Source organism: Echinops telfairi, unplaced genomic scaffold (genome assembly GCF_000313985.2).
Source record: "Echinops telfairi isolate 266 unplaced genomic scaffold, ASM31398v2 ScPeMD7_9;HRSCAF=40, whole genome shotgun sequence".
Classification (NCBI taxonomy): domain Eukaryota; kingdom Metazoa; phylum Chordata; class Mammalia; order Afrosoricida; family Tenrecidae; genus Echinops; species Echinops telfairi.
In genome coordinates, this window is record NW_022103906.1 from 81,858,477 (window position 1) to 81,881,157 (window position 22,681).

Consider the following 22,681-nt stretch of genomic DNA (forward strand, 5'->3'; position numbering starts at 1 on the left):
CCAGTAAGTTATATTCTAAGTTGCTTTCACATTCAAGCAAAATTTGTTAGCAGCCAGAAGAAGCAGAGGGGTTCCTGTACATGCACACACTGACTCAGTGATCCAGGCAGCTGGGTTTTGTACTCCTGCAAGGCCCGTGTGGTTTCCAGGCTTAGTGCTAGAGAGAACTAGGATAGTTTGAAGGTTATACCTTGTCTTAGTTTGTTAGTGAAATATGTAATCTCCAGCCACAAATTTAACATAAATAGTCACCTGGCTATGTCTAGTTCTAATGGATCGAGGTGATCGAACCTCTGGCGTTCCCAGTAAAGGAGAACTCAGTGTAGGTGGCTATTAGGGATCTCTGCCCCTGTGTGCATCTGTCCCTTGATCCCATGCTTCTCTCCACTTAGGAGAGCGTAGCTGGGACCATATCACAGATCTGTCCTTCCTTCATCTGATCAAAGGGCATTGCCTTGATACGTCTCTAAATTGAACTATGAGCTATGGGAAAAAGTCATTTTTCTTTTTTTTTTAAAAATTCCACCAATTATCTGTCAGTTTGTCCGACTGTGGTGGCTTGTGTGGTGGGGTCATTCTGGATGTTAGGTCTCTGATATTTCAAAGGCTAGTCGTGTCACCCACAGTGAGCTGGCGTCAGCAGAGTTTCCAGACTGAGAACAAACTAGGCAGAAGAAATCAGTTGCCCACTTCAGAGGAAGGAGCCACCGAAAATCATCTCATCAAGAGAATCAACACCTGGTCGGATACTGAAGGCGTAATGAATGGAAGCACCACACTGCCAGAGAGGAGGCCAGAGGATGGGCCTGGGGTCAGTAGGGCCTCGAAATGGAATTGTGGTGCTGACAAAGATTGGAAGTATCACGGACTGCTTAAAGAACCAACAACTCTGTCTTGGAAGAAAGAAGTAAAGCCAGAATGCTCCTTAGATGCCAAGATGCTAAGACTTCATTTCATGTACTTTGGGCATGTTGTCAGGAGGGACAAGTGTAAACAACTCGATGGGACCTACTAACAATAATTTAGGGAACTGAGTGACATTGGGATTAGGCCTTTTTCTCAATGGTCATGAGGTCTGAGAGGGAGGGAGTGAAAGTGAAGATTTGGATATGATATGTGTGGAGGCCATGACAACATCGAGGGACTACATTTCCCAGAACCCCTTGCTACCCTGAGGGACATTCCTGAGATTCTGAGAATTTCCTGCATGCAGGAACCTTTTCAAAAAGCTGGATGTGCATTTAGAGGGGAGCAAGGGGGGGGAGGAGGGGGAAACACTGAGGTCAGCTGTGCTGGCTGGTAAAGCTTTCTAAATCCTAGGATGAATAAAATTCTCTTGCCATGTCCCATGTCTTTCAAAAGTAAGTCTTGTACCAGTTATATTGTTATTTCCTGGAATTTCCTAAGGTTATATTCATATTCATTGATGGTATGTTTCCTGATTATGTTCCTCCTTTACAAGGAGGAGGGATTCGATAGATAGATGGATGGATAGATAGATAGATAGATAGATAGATAGATAGATAGATAGATAGATAGATAGATAGATAAATTCAAGATCATACTTCCCACTCAGTCAGTAGCTTAGGCTCCTTAAAGTGGAATCATCTAGATGTGGTCATTTTGCTTCTCCCACAATTGCCCCGTCTGGCAATATTTAACTTGAAATATGTAACCAATTCTCTGACTGTAATTAGCCTATTTTATACCATGTGATCCTTGTCCCCCAGCCCTGTTCTTGTCCTGGTTAGGCATTGACCTGCTAAGCACAAGGTAGCCGTTTGCTCAGAGGAGGAATCTGAGATGTTTTGATCTTGTAAACAGTTTTGGAACCTGTTCGATAGGGTCATGATCAACTCGACAGCAGTGAGTTTGGCTTGGTTACTATCCTCCACCTCCGTCTCTTTGGCATTTTTATAACATGTTGAACTGCTCAGAGGTAATTGCGATGCTTCCTGAAAGAGCCTGAGGATAACTGTGAGAATCATCCCAAGAAGTTAATTCCTGCTAGCTACTGAGTCCTCATGAGTCAGAATCTACTCCATTGATGGCAGCGAGCTGGGTTTTTGCGTTGGTGAGTCAACAGAAAAATCTGAGGCCATCCTATGACTTAAGGAACTTCATTGTTCTTCTTGCTTGCTCCTGTCAACAATTGTATCTCTGACTCTTCAGAAACCTGAATTAATGTAGAACATCTGCCTGTGGCACACCTCAGGGTACGTATTCACATGTAAAATTTATGTAATCTCTATGTATACTGATTTCAAATGGATGCCATCAAGACAGCCTGCTTGGCTGTCTGTCCCCCCACCCCACACCCCCACCTGCTGTCACCATCTAACAGACATCCCCTTTTCCCTAACCTGGGGTTGGAGGATCGGCTCTGCTGGCCCAGCGCGTGAGCCCTTATCAGAACTAACAGAATTCTGGAAGAACTGCGGTAGAACCCCAGTACTCGACCACATCAGTATTGACATCATCAGATTTTGAAGCAAGATGCTGAGAAAATTTTGTATCGGAGCTCAAACAAAACATTGGAATCTGACCCGATGCACGTGATTTTTGTAAACAAAAGCAGTTCGTGATTGATTACTCGGCGTTTGTTGGCGTTGTTAGCACGCTTGTTTAAACCTTTTGTGGCTGTGGCCCAAGCATTTTGCTATACTTTTCTTAGTTTTTGTGGCTTTTGGTACTGTTTTTAGATAAAAAACATGGGTCCTAAGAAAGAGGTTTTTGAAAAGAATCATCATGAAAAGGAACTAGTTAACTCTGTTATGAATATTGTTGATGATAATTTGGTAAACCCTTTTAGAAAACAGTTAAGGAAATGCCAACAGCAGACCACATTAGACAGTTTTTTTTTTTTTTTTTTAAGAGAAAGCCAGCCCGGGCCTAGTGAAAAAAGGGAAAGAAGGGAAAAAACTCCTGAAAAGCAGCTACGCGTTGGTTTTATGGAAGGAGATTCCCCTTCCAAACACTGACTCTCTCTCCATCCCTCCTCTCCACATCCGTGTCCACGGATCCAGATCCTTATCCGTCTCAAGGTATGGGCTATACTGCAGTTGTTAATTTTTTTAGTGTTGCTTCTTATTTAAATTATATTACTTAACTTTGAACTTATTTACTTTGAACCGTCTGTGTAATGCTTTGTATAAAATGCCAGGTTAGGGTAAAAACTTGGTGGTTCAGAAAGGATTCATCCATTTTTATTGATTTCTTATGGGAAACAATGAATCGGAATATGACTGCATCGCATCTTGACGCTCCTCCTAGAATGGATTAGTGTTGAGGTCCGGGGTTCTACTGTACTTTTTCTACTTCTCTGTAGAGGCAAGAGGAAGCATAACAGAAGAAAGTACTGTAGCCAAATTGGGAGCCTTCCAAAGGATGGTAATTGGTTAGAGCCTTTCCAAAGCTAGAATCTTCTAGAAAAAAGGGTTAGTTAGTCAAAACTTTCATGCCATTCTTTTGAAGGAGCCATAGCATAGGACTATTATATCTAAAAGTGGATTTAGAAGCCTCAAGAACTAACCAGTGTTCCTCACCCATTATTGAGCTCCAAACTGTGTTGGCCAAGTGTTTTGGGGGACAGAAGCCCAGGAAGTTCACAATTGTTTAGGCTGAATAAATCATAAGACTGATTCGAAAAAATATATAGAAAAGTTAAATTGAGTTCATTTCACTTTCTTCAGTTGAAATACTGAATTAAAAAAACAATTTAAATGTCTTGCTTTTTAGAAAAAAAAATCAATAGCTTAAAATTAATTTCATTTTTTAAACTTTCTGTTAACTGAATGAAGCCTTTTGGGCTTTTTAAGCTAATTGTCTTTGAACTCATTTTAAATTCAAGTCTTTATAATTTTGATAATATTTTAAACACTATCCTCACTACAGCCGTTCACATTATAAACTTAGAAAGATATGAGGCCCCAGTGCAAAGATGATGCACATATTTTTGAATCGTTCCTTATTATTTTATAGAGCAGTAGGGATTCCATTTTGTTAGGAGAAGTACTTCTATGTTCCAGAATACTATAGAACAAGAGGGAGTATCTGTCCTTGGAAAAAAGTTTATATGTTCTAGTATGTTCCTGGGAAACTAGGAGGAGAGACTTTGTCTTTTGTAGCTGGGACACATTATCAGGAGAGACAATTTCCTGGAGAAGGACATCATGCTTGGTAAAGTAGAGGGGCAATAAAAATAGGAAGATCTTCAGCAAGATGGATTGACGCGGTGGCTGCAACAATAGGCTCAAAATAGGAACTACGGTGAGGAAGGCACAGGACCGGGTGATGTTTCCTTCTTTTGTACATAGGGTGACTATGAGTCAGCGGCAACTTTGCAGCACCTAAAACCAAAAGAGGTCATATTACCCCCATGTCTATATGTCTCAAATGAAATAAATTTAGAAAACTGTACCTTCAAATGTTGATAGTCACTATTTCTGCGAGATGAACAGTGTGAGGCTCTTTATAATTTGATTCATTTTCTTTAACTCAATTACTTCCAGCCGTTGGTCATAATTTAATAATTGATGAAATTTGCTCCATTCTGAAAACAAGTAATATAACATTTTTTTAAAGCCTTAAATCAATTTGTTTGAATGCAATTAGGTCGATGTTGAATGAGGCTTAAAATATCTTTGGAAATTACTTTAGGAAACTACAAACCAAAAGCTTAGTAGTTTAAACCCATCTCTGGGCACCTTGGTGCTTTGCTTCTGAAAGACTACAGCCTTGAGAAACTCTAGAAGAGTTTCATTTTCACACGTGGTTCAGAATAAAGTTGACCATAACCAGCAACAACAGAATACTGCTAGAGTTCTTGAACAGTGTAAGTGTCAATAATTCTAGAGTTCTTGAACAGTGTAGGTGTCAACAGCTAATTTGCTCAACTGCTGACCAATAGATTGAAGGTGCGAGCATCCCCCAAGACACCTCAAAAGAAAGTCTTCCTGCTATGCTGAAGGAAAACCAGTCAATTTAAACACCATGGAGTACATGTCTACTCTGACCAATGCAGGGTCACCATCAGTCAAAATGGAATCAGTGGCAAAAAGAATGTTCTCTATACTGCTTGGAGGAGTATCACAGCTGGGGATCATAGAAGCTCATGGACAGTCAGCTAAGGTGGGACTATTGGTCGCTTCCAGACTGGAGGAAGTAAGAGTGATGGAAATCAAAAGACATATGGAAACAACTTGTCCAATGGACTAATGGAACACAGAAACATAGTTCTCCACAACTATGAGACCAAAGTACAAAATAGTGTCCAACTAAGCACTACCAACTGCTCTGGAAAGATTCACATTAGGGGGCCCTGGAGAGAGTTGGAGAAAAATATTGTAAAAAGTTAAAATCATAATAGAGATTGGATTTACTAGTTGGGTAGAGACAGGTGGGGCCCCTGAACCTATGGCTCTTTATCATGCTTCAAGTCTGGAATGGAGCTCTCCCCAGTGGTAGGATAATCAACCATTTAATATCAAAAGGGCAGCGTTTGCCCAGCAACAAAGTTCAAGGGGTTGGGAAGAAAGACAGAGTGGAAGTAGTAAACACAGAGAGAAAGCAGAATAAAAGGTGATACAGTCAGAGAATTGCAATGGATGAGTGAAAGCAACATGTATGTGAATTGCTGAGTGTAAGACTGATGATCTACTCTGTAAAGAGTTTATGAAATCCAAAATAAAAATGTTAAAAAAAAATCTTCAGTTCAAGGGCCATGAGAAGAGAAGGGGTTATAGAGAGAGAGTTAACAAGAGGATTCGACCATGGGTGGACAGTTTTCTCTTGGAAGCAGATTACTGACCATCCTTTGTTAATATCCTCTCACCTGAGTTGAGAAAAGCTTAATTCAGCAATGTCTTTTGACTAATTCCCATTGCTTTGAATCTAAAAACACAAGTCACTTTCTATTTTGTACCTAACTGAAAAAAGAAATACTGGTTCTCTATAGAAAAATGTACGACTTCACTAGCTAAATACGGAGGGAAAAAGGTGAACACTGAAGGGGAATTGATAATATTTGGGTTTTATACTTCTAGATACAGGTATAAACACACGAGTTATGCTTCTATACCTACAGGAGATCAAGTGCATATGCTGGAATTAATTTGTGTTTCCATAGGACAAAATATTATGAATATTTTCAACCATTGGTCTTCCCCAGTAGCAATATTTAAAATAATTTGCTAATAAAGAATCTACTTTTTAAAGTAAATAACTTTGTTTATCGCTATAAGGTGCTGTCAAGATGGCTCTGATTCATTGGGACCCATGCCCAGTAGAATGAAACACCGCCCAGTTCATGCTCCATCCTCGCTACTCTTACATCGAAGCCATGGTTGTAACCATTTTTTCAGAACATCGTATGGAGAATCTTCCTCTTTTTTTGCCATCTCTTTTCCAGGGACAGGCCTCTAAAGATAACAAGTTCAAAGACTTGTAATTCAGTCTTGCCCTCCTCATTTCCAAAGAGTGTTCTATGTGTACCTCATCTAAGACAGACTTGTTTGTTCTTTTGGAAGTCCGTGGTGCTTTCCATGTTCTTCACTGACACCAGGGTTCAAAGGCATCCGTTCTTCTCCTGGTTCCTTTATTTGTCGTTTACCTTCCACTTGCATATGCACAGTTGGAAAGTCTTTGCCTTGGATGATGCCACTGTGAGGACAGCTTCAGCTTTGTTCTTCTACATTGTAAAGAAGTATTTTGTAGCACATTTGCACCATCCATTACACCATTTGATGTCTTGACTGTTGCCTCCATAGGCAGTGATTATGGATCCACGTAAAATGAAATCCTTGACGAATTTGGATTTCATTTTACGTGGATCCATAATCCAAAGTTTTCTCCATTTATGATAATAGTGTCATTTAGTCCAATTGTGAGGGATTTTGTTTTATCTACATTGAGTGTAGTCCACAGTGAAACTTTCAGTCTTTGATAGTCATCTATTAATCCTTCAAGTACTTGTCGCTTTATCAAGGTAGGTGGTGTCACCTGCACATGTCAAGTTGTGAAGGAGATTCCAGTTGAGATGCTGTGTTCTTCTGTACATTGTCCAGCTTCTCAGATTATGTCTTCAGGATACAGATTGAATAAATAGGGTAAACAGCAAAATACCTGACACATATCTTTCCAGATTTTAGACCATTTAATATTCCTTTGTTTTGTTCGAATAATTGCCTATCAGGTTTCATACAGGTTACACATGAGCACAATTAAACATCTGAAGGTTATGTAGTCCATAATTTGTTATCATCCACACAAGAAATCCTTTTTTGTAATTATCTGCTTTCAGCCAAGATCTCTGGCTGAAATCAGTAATTAGATATATCTTCATCTTCTTCAAAATTAGGCTTGAATTTCTGATATCTCCCTGTCTTTGTACTGCTATCACTATTATCAAAGTATCTTCAATGATAATTGAGTGGCATGTGACATGAATGATAGTTGGATTGTTTCTTCATTCTGTTGGGTCACCTTTCTTTGGAATGTGCTGAAACATGTACCTTTGCCAGTGGGTTGGCCAGGTAGCTGTCATTCAAACTCCTGGGCACAGACAGTGCCACTTGGAACCTCTGCCTCCCACACATTGGGTTTGGACCGGATACTACCTCTTCAACTAGTGAAATAGTGGCCAATAATTGTCGGTGGGGTAAGTGTTTTTCTCCCATGTTCTTTTGGTAGTTCCTGTATCATCTAATATTTTACCTCTAGAATCATTCAGTATTACATATTGAGGCTTGACTTTTTTTCTTCACTTCTTTCAGCTTGCAGTATGCTGAGCATTATTCTTCCTGTTTGTTTTTCAAATTCTGGGTCTTTGAATATTTCATTATAATACTTTACTTTGTTTTCTTGAGCTACCTTTTGAAATATTCTGTTCAGTGCTTTGACTTCCTAATTTTTTCCCACTTGCTTTAGCTACTCTATATTCAAAAGCAAGTTTCAGAATTTCTTTTGACATCCACTTTGGCCTTTATTGCCCTTCTTGACTTTTTTAATGTCCTTTTTGCTTTCTTCATTTATGATGTTGTTGATGTCATTTTGTCTTCAGTTATTAGTGTACAATGCATCAAATCTTTCTTGAACTAGCCTCTAATTTCAGGTGGTTAAGGAGTTCTGGTGGCACTGAGAGAGGAGAATTGGATTTCATTTCAGTCAGCAGGGCCATATTTTCCAACTACTGATCCTTCCTCTTTGTTTCCAACTTTCACAATCCATTCACCAGTAAACAGCAATGCATTGTGAGCACATGTCTAATCAATTTCAGACTGAATCACATGGTAGAATTCTTCAATACCTCATCACTGGCTTTAAGGGTTGGTAAATAAATTTGAATAGTTATGTTACGTTGTCTTACTTGTAGGAGTATAGATATTATTCTACCATGTACAACATTTGCACTTCTAGATACATTTTTAAAATGTTCTTTTGGGTGATCAATGTGATGCCGCTCTTGAATTTATCCTTCCTGACATAGTAAATAATATGATGGCCTGACTCAAAAATGGTTAATATCCGTGCATTTCAGCTCACTGGTGCATTCTATATCAATATTTATGCATTCCATTTTTGACACCTTCCATTTCCCTAGATTCATACTTTATCCCTTAGATGTTCAAAGGATTGCTTGCAGATTTTCCTTCTTATTGTGGGTTGTGCTCCAACATCAAGTGAAGATCCTGAGCATTTTGTTTCACCCATGTCATTACAGTCAACTGTACTTTGAGGAGGCAGCTCTTCCCCAATTGCATTTTAAGGACAGTCTAACTTGAGGGGCTCATCTTTCAGCACTCTATCAAAAAATATCTGCTCCTCTTGATTAAGTTTTCAGTGGTTACGATGTCAGAACTGGACTACTTCTTCCTTTGCCCGAGTCAGTTCTTTGTCTGGAAGTCCCTCTAAAACCTGTTTCATGAGTGACATTGATGGCACTTGGAATACCAGTGGCATAGCTTCCAGCATGACAGCAAGAGAAACCCACTGCACTGTGACAAACCAATGAGAGTTTAAATATTTACTTTTAATTTTTAAATTTCATTGAAACATACTCATTGGAAATAATGCAGAGGTTAATTAAAGCAGAAGTTATTCTTTACACAGCCTCAGTACACTCCTCTGTAGATGTAGGCACTTTTCAAAGTATAATATACATTATTTCAGATCTTTTACCATTGATGTTTGAATTTAAAAAAAATACAAAATGATATCATTTGTAGAAAAAGTTAACATTGTCTTTTTCCTATCCTATTCCTTTTAAAATAAATTCTATTTTAATTCTTCTAGTGATAATCTAGATGTAATTTACCAACCTAAAGTAATATTTAATTTGATTAAATATAAGTAATTTATATCACTTACATGACTTATTTATCCACAACAAAATAAAAAAATGCTGCTCCTACAGTCAAATTTTTAGTCTGAAGTCTATTGGCTTATTTTGTAGTTTTGAAATTCTATTGTAAATCTATATTTATATAGATATATAAAGTTTCTTGACCTACATATATACAACTACTATACCTGTTTCTGTTCTACTTCTTATTCCCTTGTTTGCTTCCATAGATCAAGAGCTGATAGGAAAATTAATTCCATTTGTGTGGCATGACATATGCACATATGCATCCAAACTCGAACTCATTTTATCATCTGACTCTCCCTCCTAGAGCAGCCACAGGACTTAGGCTTATAGACAGCAAAATCTGCATAATAATTTAGAGAACACCCCAACAAAAGAGAAGGCAGGGACAGAAAAGTGTGGACAAAACTCCTGATTTGCCTTTTTCCTTTATCTTTAATGTATTGGTGACCCAAACTTGGCTTCTTATAGTGAATGGGCACAAAGTCCATGTAGGCTTTAGGGCTCTTACTAAAGAAGTTATTTATCTCTTCTTTGGACACATTCATGAGTAAGAAGAAAGATGAAATCAGGATACCTGTCACCAGATGCGGTTTAATATTCCAGAAATTAATAACTGTTTCCAAAGTAGCAAGGTTTCCAAGCAAAGAGTTGGGGTTTTCTGGAAGTAGCTTTTCAGGAAAGGATTATCAAATAGCTGCTCTTTCAACTTTGGATCACTTAGGGTGACAGACTTGTCAGACAGATGGAGATGCTAATTCCAGACCGGAAGGAAGGAAGGGTGGATTTGAGAGACTAGCAACTGCTGTGACCCAGCAAAAGCTGTCTTGCGCCCTTTGCTCTTTAAAGAGAACCCTCACGTCTGGGCAGCATTTTTCAAACCAATCTCAAGTTCATTTTGGGTGAGATGACTCACATATCAGTCAGACCCCACTCAGCCACTCCTCAGGCAATTGAATCAAAATGAAGAAAGTACAGGTCATGCCCTGTTGGTTTAAGTCAAAAGAATTCTCCACTGTGCCCAGGGACTGACCACTAGTTTGTCAGTTTGTCGTACTGTGGTGGCTTGTGTGTTGCTGTGATGCTGAAAGCTATGTCATTGGCCTATCAAATACCAGCCAGGTCACCCCAAAATGAGCAGGTCTCAGGGGAGCTTCCAGAGTGTGACTGGACTCTGATGGCGGAATAGGCTGACCACGCTGGAGAGCTTAGCTGTTGAAGATCTGATGAAGAACACGGTAATATTGTCAGATACTGAAGGTCTAAGGACCAGGAGCAGAGCCTTGTCAGGGGCAGCACCAGAAGATGAGCTCCGGGTGGGAAGGCTCTCAAGCGATGACTCGGGAAGCGCTGCCTTCTCAAAGTAGTCAACTGTACTGATGTGAATGGAGTAAAGCTAGAAAACTCAAGCCTTTGTGACTTTCATTTGCTTTGGGGGCACAACTCAAAATGACAAGGATGTTACTTGGAGGACTAAGGTGCTTCTGACCCAAGCCATAGTCTTTTCAATTGCCTCAGATATATGTGAGAGTTGGACATTATGTAAGGAAAACTGAAGAATAATCACAGTTGAGTTATGATGCTGGTGAGGAATATTGAAAGTACCATGAACTGCCTGAAAAACAAACAGATCTGTCCTGGAACAAGTACATCCTGAATGCTCCTTAGAGGCAGGGATGGTAAGACTTCATCTCAGGTACTTTGGATGTACCTGAGTGCAGGTACATCTCAGGTGCATGTTACCCAGGGAGACCAGTCCCTGGGCAAGGACACCACATATCTGGTATAGTAGAGGGGCAGTGAAAAAGAGCAAGGCCCTTGCAAGACGGGGTGACACAATGGCTACCAATGGTCTCAAACAGAAAACATTTGGGAGGACGGCACAGGACTGGGAAGTGTTTCATTCTGTTGTACATAAGATAAGTATGAGTCTAAACCAATCAGTGCATCTAACAATACGTGGTACCATTAATGAACATTTTGATCAAAGATTCTTCTACAGAAGGGGAAATTCAAAAGAGATCTTCACAATTTCTTACACTGTAGTCTTCCTGAAGCCGTGACGTTTCGATGACCCCCTGAAGCTGTTGCCCCTGATAGATTCTTTAAACCTTGAATCAAAATATCCTGATGTTTCCTTAAAGTCAGTCCATAATTTAGCTTAACTACTGAAAAATAATCTGCTGTGAGCACTGTGCTTTTAAAAGAACTGCCTCTCTGGAATTACATTGCTACTAACGACGGAAAAGATTACATGGAAATCTCAGTAAGCAGTTAATGCCTGTAAACGTGGGAAGAACAACTCAGAAAGGGAGCGTGAGATGGCACAGAACTCACCAAGGTCATCAAGGTCATCGAATGATTGATGCACAAATGGTTGAGTTTATATACGTTGTTGCTGTGTATATTCTCAGCAAGAACAGGCACACATATCCTCCCTATCTTGCTTCCACTGCAAAGCCCCTGGATGGTGTAAATGATTAAACACCTTGGCTGCTAACCAAAAGGTTGATGGTTCAAACTCACTTAGAGGTACCTCTGAGGGAGTCCTGGTGACATGCTTCGAACGTTCATGGCACGGAAAACCTTAGGAAGCACAGTTTTTGGCCCCGCTGGGTTCACCATGAGCTGGAATAAACACCGCAGAGACCGGCTTGGCTTGATGTTGCCCCTGCATTCCCCATATTCTACTTTCTTCATGGTTACTAGTTACTCAGTACTGCCTCCACTTCTGCTTTTTTGGCAAGTCCTTTGACAAGTTTATTATGTTATATCGTATTCTCTACTGTTGCTTTGCCGTCTAACTTGCCAGTCTTTTTGTTCTGGGACTCAGCTCCACCGTGTCTCTCCACGACATTTCACTTCGTCATCATAGAAGCAACCACTCTCTTTCCAGGCTCACCTTTCACTGACTTATGCATTGACTAATTAAATCACATAATTACAAGGACATAGACAATAGGCATTAATAGATTTGGGTGCCATCACCATGGGCATGACTGAGTGTCCAACCCAATTGGTGGAAGCAGCCATGTTAGTCTGTATGAGAAATTAGCTTACTAGCAGCAAGCCTTCAGTAATGTTATCCCATAAGTCAATACAATTTACCAAATAAATGGAGAGTATTAGAAAATTTAAGCCTCAATGTATTCTATATTGATTTGTCTCGTGGTCATTAGAGTTCTTGCCACATCATAGAGAACACTGGGCTCTAGTTTGTATGCCTGGGACTACAGACTGGCCTGTTCCCTGATACATTTGTATGATGTGGTAGGCTGGGAAGGTACAGTGATGGTTCTAACAGGACCCACTCTGAAATTGTTTTTGCAATTTCAGAGACTGTTACTAATGCCTCTAAATTGCAAGGGATGAAGATAAATGGGAGCCACAAACCAAAGCCTGCGGGCAGCCTAAAGGAGCTGGGAAAGATACGGAAAGAGATTCTCCCCAAAAGTCGCCTTAAAAAGACACAGTCCTCCTGGTGCTTTTGTTTCTGCCTGATTGGAGACATATCAGCCTTTCGACCTCAGCGCTGAGAGATACTAAATCTATGCTTTCTAAGTGATTAAGCGTGGGGTAATACTTCCCAGCAGCCGTAGAAAAAGAATCCAGCTACTAGCTCCCTTCTCTGACTACATCTCTCTTCCTCACCATGCAAATGACATTGAGGGGATTTATTGAACCCAATCTACAAATTGCAGACCCTTCCCACTTCCAGTTATTTCAATGCAGCTTCAAAACTGCTACTTCTAACGCCATACCAAACTCACTGTTCTGAAGTCAATTCTGACCCTTAGTGACACTGTAAGACAGAGGGGAGTTGTGATCCTGGGGGTCTCTGAGACTGTAATATTTTACTGGACTAGAAAGCCTCATTTTTCTCCTGTGGAGGGGCTGGTGGTTTCAAACTGCTGGCCGTATGGTTAGCATCCCCATGAATAACCACTACACCATCAGTGTTCCTTCTGCTTATAACTAGAAGAATATAAAATAAATGATGAAACCCCTTACAGTGAAATGTTTTAAATGTTGTGAATATCCCAAAAGGACAGCTTTGTCATGGGTGGAAGAGGAGCAAGAAGCATCAGATGTTCCACATGGGCCCTGCTTAAGAAGCCAAGATCTAGACATGCGATGCTAGACATGCTAAATATTCTGCAGATGCAAGCAAAGAATACACGTATGGTTTTCAACAGGGCATCAATCCTGAGCCTCCATGTGCTCATGCATAAATTGGGTCTATGAACCTGTTTAGTATCTTTAGAATTCAGAATAAAGTCAGATAGGTATGAAACTATTTTGTAAACGTTGAAATATTTCTAAAGGTAAATTCTGTTTGATATAATTGAAGGAAGCTTCATTCAGGATGTGGTCTACTCTTCAGTATAAATTGACGGTGTTTGGAAACTAGCTCACTTTCACTGCTGGATTTGGACCCTGCATCTAGTTCATTGACTTCCTTTTAAAATGTCTGCCGATCTCAAGAGCCATCAACAGGCTTCCAGCCTTAGATGCTTTCGTCTTAGTATATATCAGTCTGTTGTCTGCCTGCTTCATCTTCCTGCCTCCTGTTCATTTGCCAAGGCAGCTCCCGGAGTCAGGAGAAGGCTGCAGCCTACATATGACTCATAGACATGAATCAAACTGGACCAAGCCACTTCTAAAACAGTGTGAGCCTTTTCTTGATATATGTCTCTTTCTAAATATATACACCTAGGAGGGTCACTGGCTTTTCTTCTCTAGAGAGGCCTCCCTAACACAATCCCATTCGATAATAAACTTCTTCCAATGTTTATTGGGCATTATTATATTAGTACATAGGTTTTGTAACTTCCTCACAGTGAATAGGTGGGAGCATATAATTAAGGCATAGAGAAGCGGTTCTCAACCTGTGGGGCACGATCCCTTTGGGGGTTGAACAACTCTTTCACAGCTATCACCCGATTCATAACAGTAGCAAAATTACAGTGCTGAATTAATTTTAGCAATGAAAATAATTTTATGGTTGGGGGGTCACCACCACATGAGAAACTGTATTAAAGGGTTGCGGCATTAGGAAGGTTGAGAAGCACGGGCATAGAGGATCCTAACTCAGGGATTGGTCAGTTTTGCCATTCTTCTGGGCCAGATCAGAAGCAGGAACAGAGAATCCCTCAGCTATTATGAAATCCCTGTCTGAATTATGGAAAGCAGTAAAGACAGCAGAGGCGGGGCATGTACCTATTGGCTGTTTAGCATAGTAAACAACTATGACAGTCAGTATTGTGCAGAGACTGGGAGCTGGAACACCAAAAGAGAAGAAGATGTTCAGTATTTCTCATACTTTAAGAACAGAAGAAATAAACACAAGCTGATGATGAGCCAATAACGACAGGGGCAGGGGAATAGAAAGGGTACTAAACTTGCCAGTGAGGAGGGTGTAGCCTTCCTGGTTGTGTGTGATCCATTGAAATGTATCTGATAGGAATTACTGAGAGGTGAATGATGGGTAAGCATGATAGTGTAGCAGGAGGAAATAAAAAAGAGAAATATGAAAGAAGAAAGTAAAAATTATATATATATATAGCTATAAAGATAAATACGTACATGTGTAAGTATATAAATATAGAAAGATAGGTATATTTGTCTATGTATATGTAAATATGACAAGGATGCAGATGGACTTTGAGGATCTGTGTAAATCTTACCTCAGAACTAGAATGGTTTGTTCTAATTATGTGGCACTGTATGATATTCACCTTCCTGAAATGATTACTAAAGACAAAATGGGTACACAAGCAAATGTGGTTAAGAAAGCCAATGGTATCCAGCTATTAAAAAATATGGTCTCTGGTGTCTTAAAGGCTTGAAGTTAAACTAGTAGCCATCTAACAGGGAAGCAACAAAGCCCACGTGGAAAAAACACACCAGCCTGTGTGATCATGAGGTATCAATGAGAATAGGTATCAGAAATTCAAAAACAAGTAATCATATTGACGTGAAGGAGCATAGACAAAGTGGAGACCCCAAAACCCACCTGTAAGATAATTGAACAGTCCCTCACAGAAGGGCCACATGGAAGGGATGATAAATCTAGGGTGCAGTATAGCACTGATGAAACATATAACTATCCTCTAGTTCTTTAATATTTCCTCCCCTCTTATGGTCTTACTTTCACTTCATTAATCTTGTTAGGCCTCCGTATGTTCATTTGTATAATTAAGATCATTCGATGCATGAAAGTCAAAATAGATAATCCTTCAGAAATAGTAATGGGAGTAATCATTCCCTGAAGGTACAGGAAGGAGGGGGGAGGGAGCTGATAGCAATGATAAATGTATAATCCCACTTGAGGGGAGTGAATAACAAAATTGCAGGTGAACAGCACATTGGATGGTGTGAGATATTGCAAAATAATAATAATAATATACTGCGTTGGACAGGGTTCTTCTAGAGAAACAAATATACACACATAAAATATAAGTGTTCTGGTTTTGTTTCTCTAGAGAACCTTGTCCAACACAATATATTATATATATATATATATCATGAAGTATGTAGTTATTACAGCTAATTAGTCCACACAGAAGTACAGAGGGCTCAGTTCAAGTTACTTCCACAGAACAGTTAATATGCTGAATGTCCTTCAACTCATAAGGGCTGCTGGGTCCAAGGTTAAGGAAACAGACAGCTGAGTCTTCTGTAGAGCAATACAGGCAGCAAACAGCAGGGCAAGTCACTAACAGTCAGCCAGACAACAGGATCTGACAGTCACAAGCTCAAGCAATGTATTCACCAGCAGCGTGGGAAAGCAGATCTTGAAGGAACCTCAAGCTCTAGCAACACAGCCCACAAGTTGGGTGTCCCATGGGTAGTGTAACTCACAGGTTGAGGCAAAGAACTAGCATCCCATGCTGGTCTGATCACCAGAAATTGAAAGAGAGACAGGAGGGACTTGCAGAACCATTTATCTCTTTGCCCTCCAATCAAACTGCGATCTTATTAATTCCACATATTTGAATTGGCCAGGTTGGCACAGTAAACCCACCTATCACATCTACTAATAAGGGTTTTGGGGGGATAGGGTAAAGGAGGGAGGGGATAAAGGGAAGCTGGTATCAAAGAGTTCAAGAAGAAAGAAAATGTTTGAAGCTGATGTTCATGGCAATTGTACAATTACACTTGATCTAATTGAATTATGGACTGTTATAATATCTGTAACAGCTCCCAATAAAATGATTAAACAAACAAACAAATATAAAGTACATGTTCTAATCATCATCCCTTTTGTGTTTCTGTGTTTCCACCTATAACTGTGATGTACTGAGATGCTACCAATCATGCTTTCTTGACAGTGTTCTTTGCCCTCCCATGCCCTTTTTAAAGCTTTGTATCTCAACAGAACATTAAATGCAATCTTAACCTTGTGTTAATGGCCTCCCTCAGCCAAATGATGTGTCTTTGTCTTTGTACTCTCTTCATCTCTTTTAAACCTTAATAAATGTTCCCCTTAAATTAATAAAAAATTTTTTTAAGGAATTGCATAATTCCTTGTTACTGAGAACAAAGGATGGTGAGATTTCCTCTCAAGTACTTTGGACATGCTTCTAGAAGGATGCATGCCTGGTAAGGTAAAAAGTCATAGAAAAATAGGAAGACCCTTATGGAGATGGATTGATACGGTGGTTGTAGTAATGGGCTCAAATATAGCAATTAGTGAGGATAGTAGAGGAATAAATGACCAACATTTATTTCTAAATACATAAGGTCACTCCACGTCAGAGCTGTCTTGAAGGCATCTAACAACAATAACTTGCTTGGTCAGGGATTAGTTATTTTTTCAAATGTGCATGAATTATTTTTGCCACTCATACGTTTGGCGCACCAAGTCTTAAACCCAAACTCACTGCCGTTCAGTCCATTCTAACCCACAGTGACCTGTAGGACAGAGAACTGCCTCTTTGGGTTGCTCAGTCTGTAAATATTTATAGGGGTGGAAAGCTTCATCTTTCTCCCTTGTGGTGCCTGGTGAATTTGAGGAGCTGGCTTTGTGATTAGTGCTCCAACATGTAACCCACTATGTCACCAGAGCTCCCTCATCATCCTTATAAAAGTAATGTATACTTTGCTCATTATTTTTGAGGAAACTAGTCATCATATAAAATAAGTAAACAAAGATGTAAGTATTTGGCACTGGTGATCAATGAATAAGGAGATAGTAGGAGACTCAGAACCTACGTATGTAATCTTGTGTGTCATTTATGAGTGGACATGTTTGTGTACATATCTATCTGTGTGCATGGAGGAGTATATGAGCATTATGAGGACAATCAATTTTGCAAAGACATTTTATTTTGTCACAGAGTAAAAATATGTTTTCCATGGCAATCCTTAACCTCTAGTTATAGAGAGGGAGAAAAGGAAAGAGACAGAGCCTTTTCTCCAAACAAAGCCATCCTGATTTTCTCAAAAAATCTTACAGCTATTTATATAATTTAATCAAGTGGACACCAAGCAGGCCAGTGTCTACTTTTGGAGTCCTATTTCTTCCACAAATGTGTACCTCCTTCAGGAAATTCAAACCCATTTTAGGAACAGAGCTGTGATGCTCTATTAGTTCTATAGAAGTCCCTCAATCTTTAATTATTCCCTCGGCAGAGACTCTAATTATCTCCCAGCATCTTTTCTTGTTCTCTTCTTTTTAATAATAGAACCGTATTCTCACCCTGTGTTTTAGGTAGGAACATGGCCCATATCCACTGAGATAGGGGCTGAGTACATAGTGTTCTGAACACTTGGTAGTGACCACATAGCTGGATATCAGCCAAACGCATGATAATGGAAGGAATATATACAAATTTTCAGACTAATTTTTTTAATCAAGAAAGTCTTTTCTTTTTTTTACCATTCCCTGGTCCGTTTGTTGTGTGGTGGTGGCTTACAAATTATGATGCTGTTAGTTATACTGCTGCTGTTTCAAAGGTCAGCAGGGCCGCCCACTGTGGGCAGGTTTCCGCAGAGCTAAGAGAGGCTGGCACAGGACTGGGCTGTGTCTCATTTTGTTGTTCATTGAGTCCCCTCCTCAAATTCACCAGGTATGAGTGGAACGATCTAAAGGACACCTAATAACAATGACAGATAAACAGCACCTAATGACCATGACAGATGAGTCTTCTTTCTTCACCTGTTCCACCTGGCAAAGAAAAACAACTTTGGCATCCCTATCATCAATAATTTTTGAAGTACCTTGATTGCTTCTTTGATGAATTTTAGACTAAGGAATTTGGTAGAGTTCATCAATTTCTTCATCATTATATTCAGTGTTTGGTGAGTAAATTTAGGTAATGATTGTATTAATGGAAATTCCTTATAGGCATACGGGTAATATCCTACCACAGACAATGTAGACAGCTTGCTCGGTAAAGGTGAGCCTGCAAAGGTTGTATTCAAGATCAATCTTGAGTTGTTCTTTTTGAGGATGAATTCAATCTCTTGAAAATGTCATACTTGTTCTAGTTAACCGTATGATTGTCTGATTCAAAAGACCAATACCAGTCCACCTTAGCACACTGATGTCTATGACATAAATGTTTATGCACCCCATTTCATTTTTCTGACTTCCAACTTTTATGAATGCAGTCCTACATTCCGTGTTTCCACTATTAGTAGGTGTTTGCAGCTGTTTCTTCTCATTCTGCGTCATGTTCCACAGCAAATGAAGTTCCTCAAAGGGCTATCCTCCTTCAGTGTCTCAGCTTTATTTTGAGAAGTCAGCTTTTCCTTAGTTGTATTTTGAATTCTTTCCAATCTAACAAAAGTAATTAGTTCTGATAGGTGTGGGACTCTCACATTTTGTGTAGAACCTTTAGCTCCTCAGGCTGCTATTTGTTACAGTATTAGACGTTTTCTGATCTAGAGAGCCTGCTCTGTAAAGGCAAACCTGCGAAGGTTTCAATGCTGTTATTGTTGTGCGCTAGCTATGGCATAGGTTCCGACTCACAGCAACTCGGTGTCCAGCAGAACAAAACACTGCCTGGGCCTGGGCCGTCTTCACAAGCTGATGTCTGAGTTCTTTGATGCAGCTGCTGTGTGAATCCATCTCATTGAGGGCCATCCTTTTTTGCACTGAGCGTGTACTTTATCAAGCATAATTTCTTCTCCAGAAAATGGTCTTCCTGGACCACATGTCCAAAATATATGCGGTGAAGTCTCAAAAGCCTCACCCTCCGTGCCTCTCAAGAGCACGGTTCTACTTCTACTGGCGCTACTTCTTCCAAGACAGATGTGTTTGTCCTTCTGGCAGTCCGGTGTCTCTTCTCTAGCATCACAATTCTAATGCATCAATTCTTCTTTGTTCTTTTTTTTTTCTTTCAATATCCAACTTTCACATGCACATGAGGCAATTGAAATACCAGGTCTTGGGTCAGGCACACCTTCATCCTCAAAGTAACATTCTTGCTTTTCAACTCTTTAAAGAGCTCTTGTGCAGCAGATTTACCTAACCCTATAAGGCCAAGTGTGAAGTTTTTGTAACATTTAATTAAGATGTATCTGGTACCGGAATTCTAAAGGTTTTGGACCCAAGAAGATGTCGATGAACTCGTAGCATTTTACTAGTACAAATGCATACTGCAAGTCACGCATTTTAGAGGCAAAATGCTTGCATAGTGGCACATCTTTTGACCGATTGTGCATTTGAGGTTAAGTGGTAATTTATGTTCAGTGCATTTTATGATAATTTTCAATCTAGAGAAGTTTTAGTGTTGATATTTTTTGTATATGTTCATAAAGCTGTAGTTGTTATATCAAAGGTGTAATACTCATAAAAATTATATTTATTATATATTTCTGATTTTTCTAAATGTAACAAATTCGTTACATTCGTCTTTTGAATCGATGGTGACAAAAATTACCACAGCATGGATTGTGATTTGTTTTATGGAAAATGGTGAATTTATGACCTAGATGGAAGTGGCACAGACTCAGACAAGGAACCAGATGCAAATATGGATGAAATTGGTAAATAAAATGTGTATTATATTTAAAAATTTTGATTTTACAATATAAAATTTTAATTATATTGCTATTCAAACTATTTTGATAGCAATATTTATTTTTTCCCATGATAGGAAGTGAATATATGTCTGATTATTCTGATTTGGATGAATTAGAAGACCTCATACTTAGTAATGATAATACTAATGAAGATGACTTAGAAACTTCAGTGTTGAAGTTGAAGATTCAATTCCAATAACTACAAGTTCAAAGCCATCTATATCAAGAACTCGAAGAATTCCTCTTTGGCGGCACATTTCTGGAGACGGTACAGCTAGACCTAGGTCTGAATGGTTAGGACAATAGATTCTTCTGGGGTAGTAAAACGTCCTGTTGAATGTTTTAGACATTTTTCTTGAAGGATATCATTACTCCTATTGTCGACCAATCAACTCTTTATGCAATCCAGCAAAATCCCAACAAACCTCTTGCACTGAGTAGCCAGGAACTTGAGCAATTTTGGGTCCACTGCTTGCTCTGTCGATGGTGAAGCTCTCAAATTCACGTTTATATTGGAAGAGCAAACTAAACTGTCCTATTGTATCGGAAGTGATAAGTAGAGACAGATGGGAAGATATAAAGTCCAAGATTCACTTCAATGATAATTCCCAAATTCCCAAAGTCTGCAAGGGTTCAAAATAAGCATCGCCGAAGCTCTTCTTCTTGAAGGAAAAAGTAGTAGACCAACAAAAAGAGGCCGACCTTCTATCAGCTTTAATGATGCTGAGTTTGCTGACAAAGAGAGAAGAGGTCCTGCCACCAGAAGTCTCCCTGGAAGAGTCTTATACCCGTTTGGATGGTCGTCACCATCACCCTGAGGTCGCAGAGGAAGATGCAAAAACGTAAATTGCAAGAGCACACCAGTATGTTTCTGCAGCAAATGCAAAGTTCATTTTTGTATCACAAAGAAAAAAATTGTTTTGTTCAATGTCGGACTAACTAAAATTATAAACAAATAAATTTTGTATTATATTTTATAAAGATAATAAGTTTTCAGTTTGTTTTTTTATTTAATTATAAAATAAGATGAAGAATAATATAGAAATGAAGGTGCATTTTTTATTCTTGTATTATAAGTCCATGGACGAATGTGATGATTTGGTTACAATTCGAAAGCATTGTAAATTTTATATTTTTAAATATATTTTTGTTGTTATATATATTGATAACTATGAAAGTAAAGAATAAAAACAAAAATTTTTTTCCTGGAATTAAAAATTCAGGCATTATAGGGCTAATTCAACTTGGTTTTTGATTTCTTGACTGCTGATTGAGCATTGACTGCAGTTCTAAGCAAGATGAATTCTTTGAAATCTTCAATCTTTTCTCTGTCTATCATGTTGTTGTCTATTATTCCAGTTGTGAGCATAATGGTTTCTTCACATTGAGTTATAATCCATAATGAAAGCTACAATTCTTGATCTTCATAAGCAGGCGCTTCATGTCATCATCACTTTCAGCAAGCAAGGTTGTGTCACCTGCATATTGCAGGTTGTTAATATGCTTCTCTTTGATCCTGATGTCACATTTGTTTGGATAAAATCAAGCTTCTCTGATTATTTGCAGCATACAGATTGACTAAATACGATGAGAGGATACAACCCCGACACATGGCTTTCCTGATTTTAAGCTGTCACCATTCCCTCATTGTGTTCCCACAACTGACTCCTGATTCCTCATAAACACAATGAAGTGTTCTGGAATTTTCATTCTACTCAAGGATGTCCATGGCTATCATAATCCACACAATCGGGTGCCTTTCCATACTCAATACAACACAGGTAAACATCTTTTGGGCATTCTCTGCTTTCTGCGAAGATCCATCTGATGTCATCAATCATATCCCTTGTTCCATGTTCTCTTCTGAATCTGGCCTGAACCGTGACCAATCGCCTGTAAATATGCTACTGCAATGGCTGTTGGGTAGTCTTCCACAAAATTTTACTTGCACATGATATCTGGGATATTACTCTATAATGTGTGCATGTTTTATCTCAACACATGATGTTAATTTTGGGCACTCTCCAATCTCAACCTCATTTTGATTTTGGTTGGGTTTATACCTAATGTCCCAATATATTATGATGCAAGTGATGCTTTATGCCCTCCGAGGTTTGATCATGAAACTATATCTCTTCCTCCTTGGTTACAAGAACACTGTCTGTTGGGGACCCAAGCCATCATGTGAGAAGTGAAAACGCCAGGGCAGCCATAATGGAAAGTAGCGTAATTCATGCAGGGCAGTGATGGACAGTTGCTCTGCTTTGCACTCCTTCCAAGTTC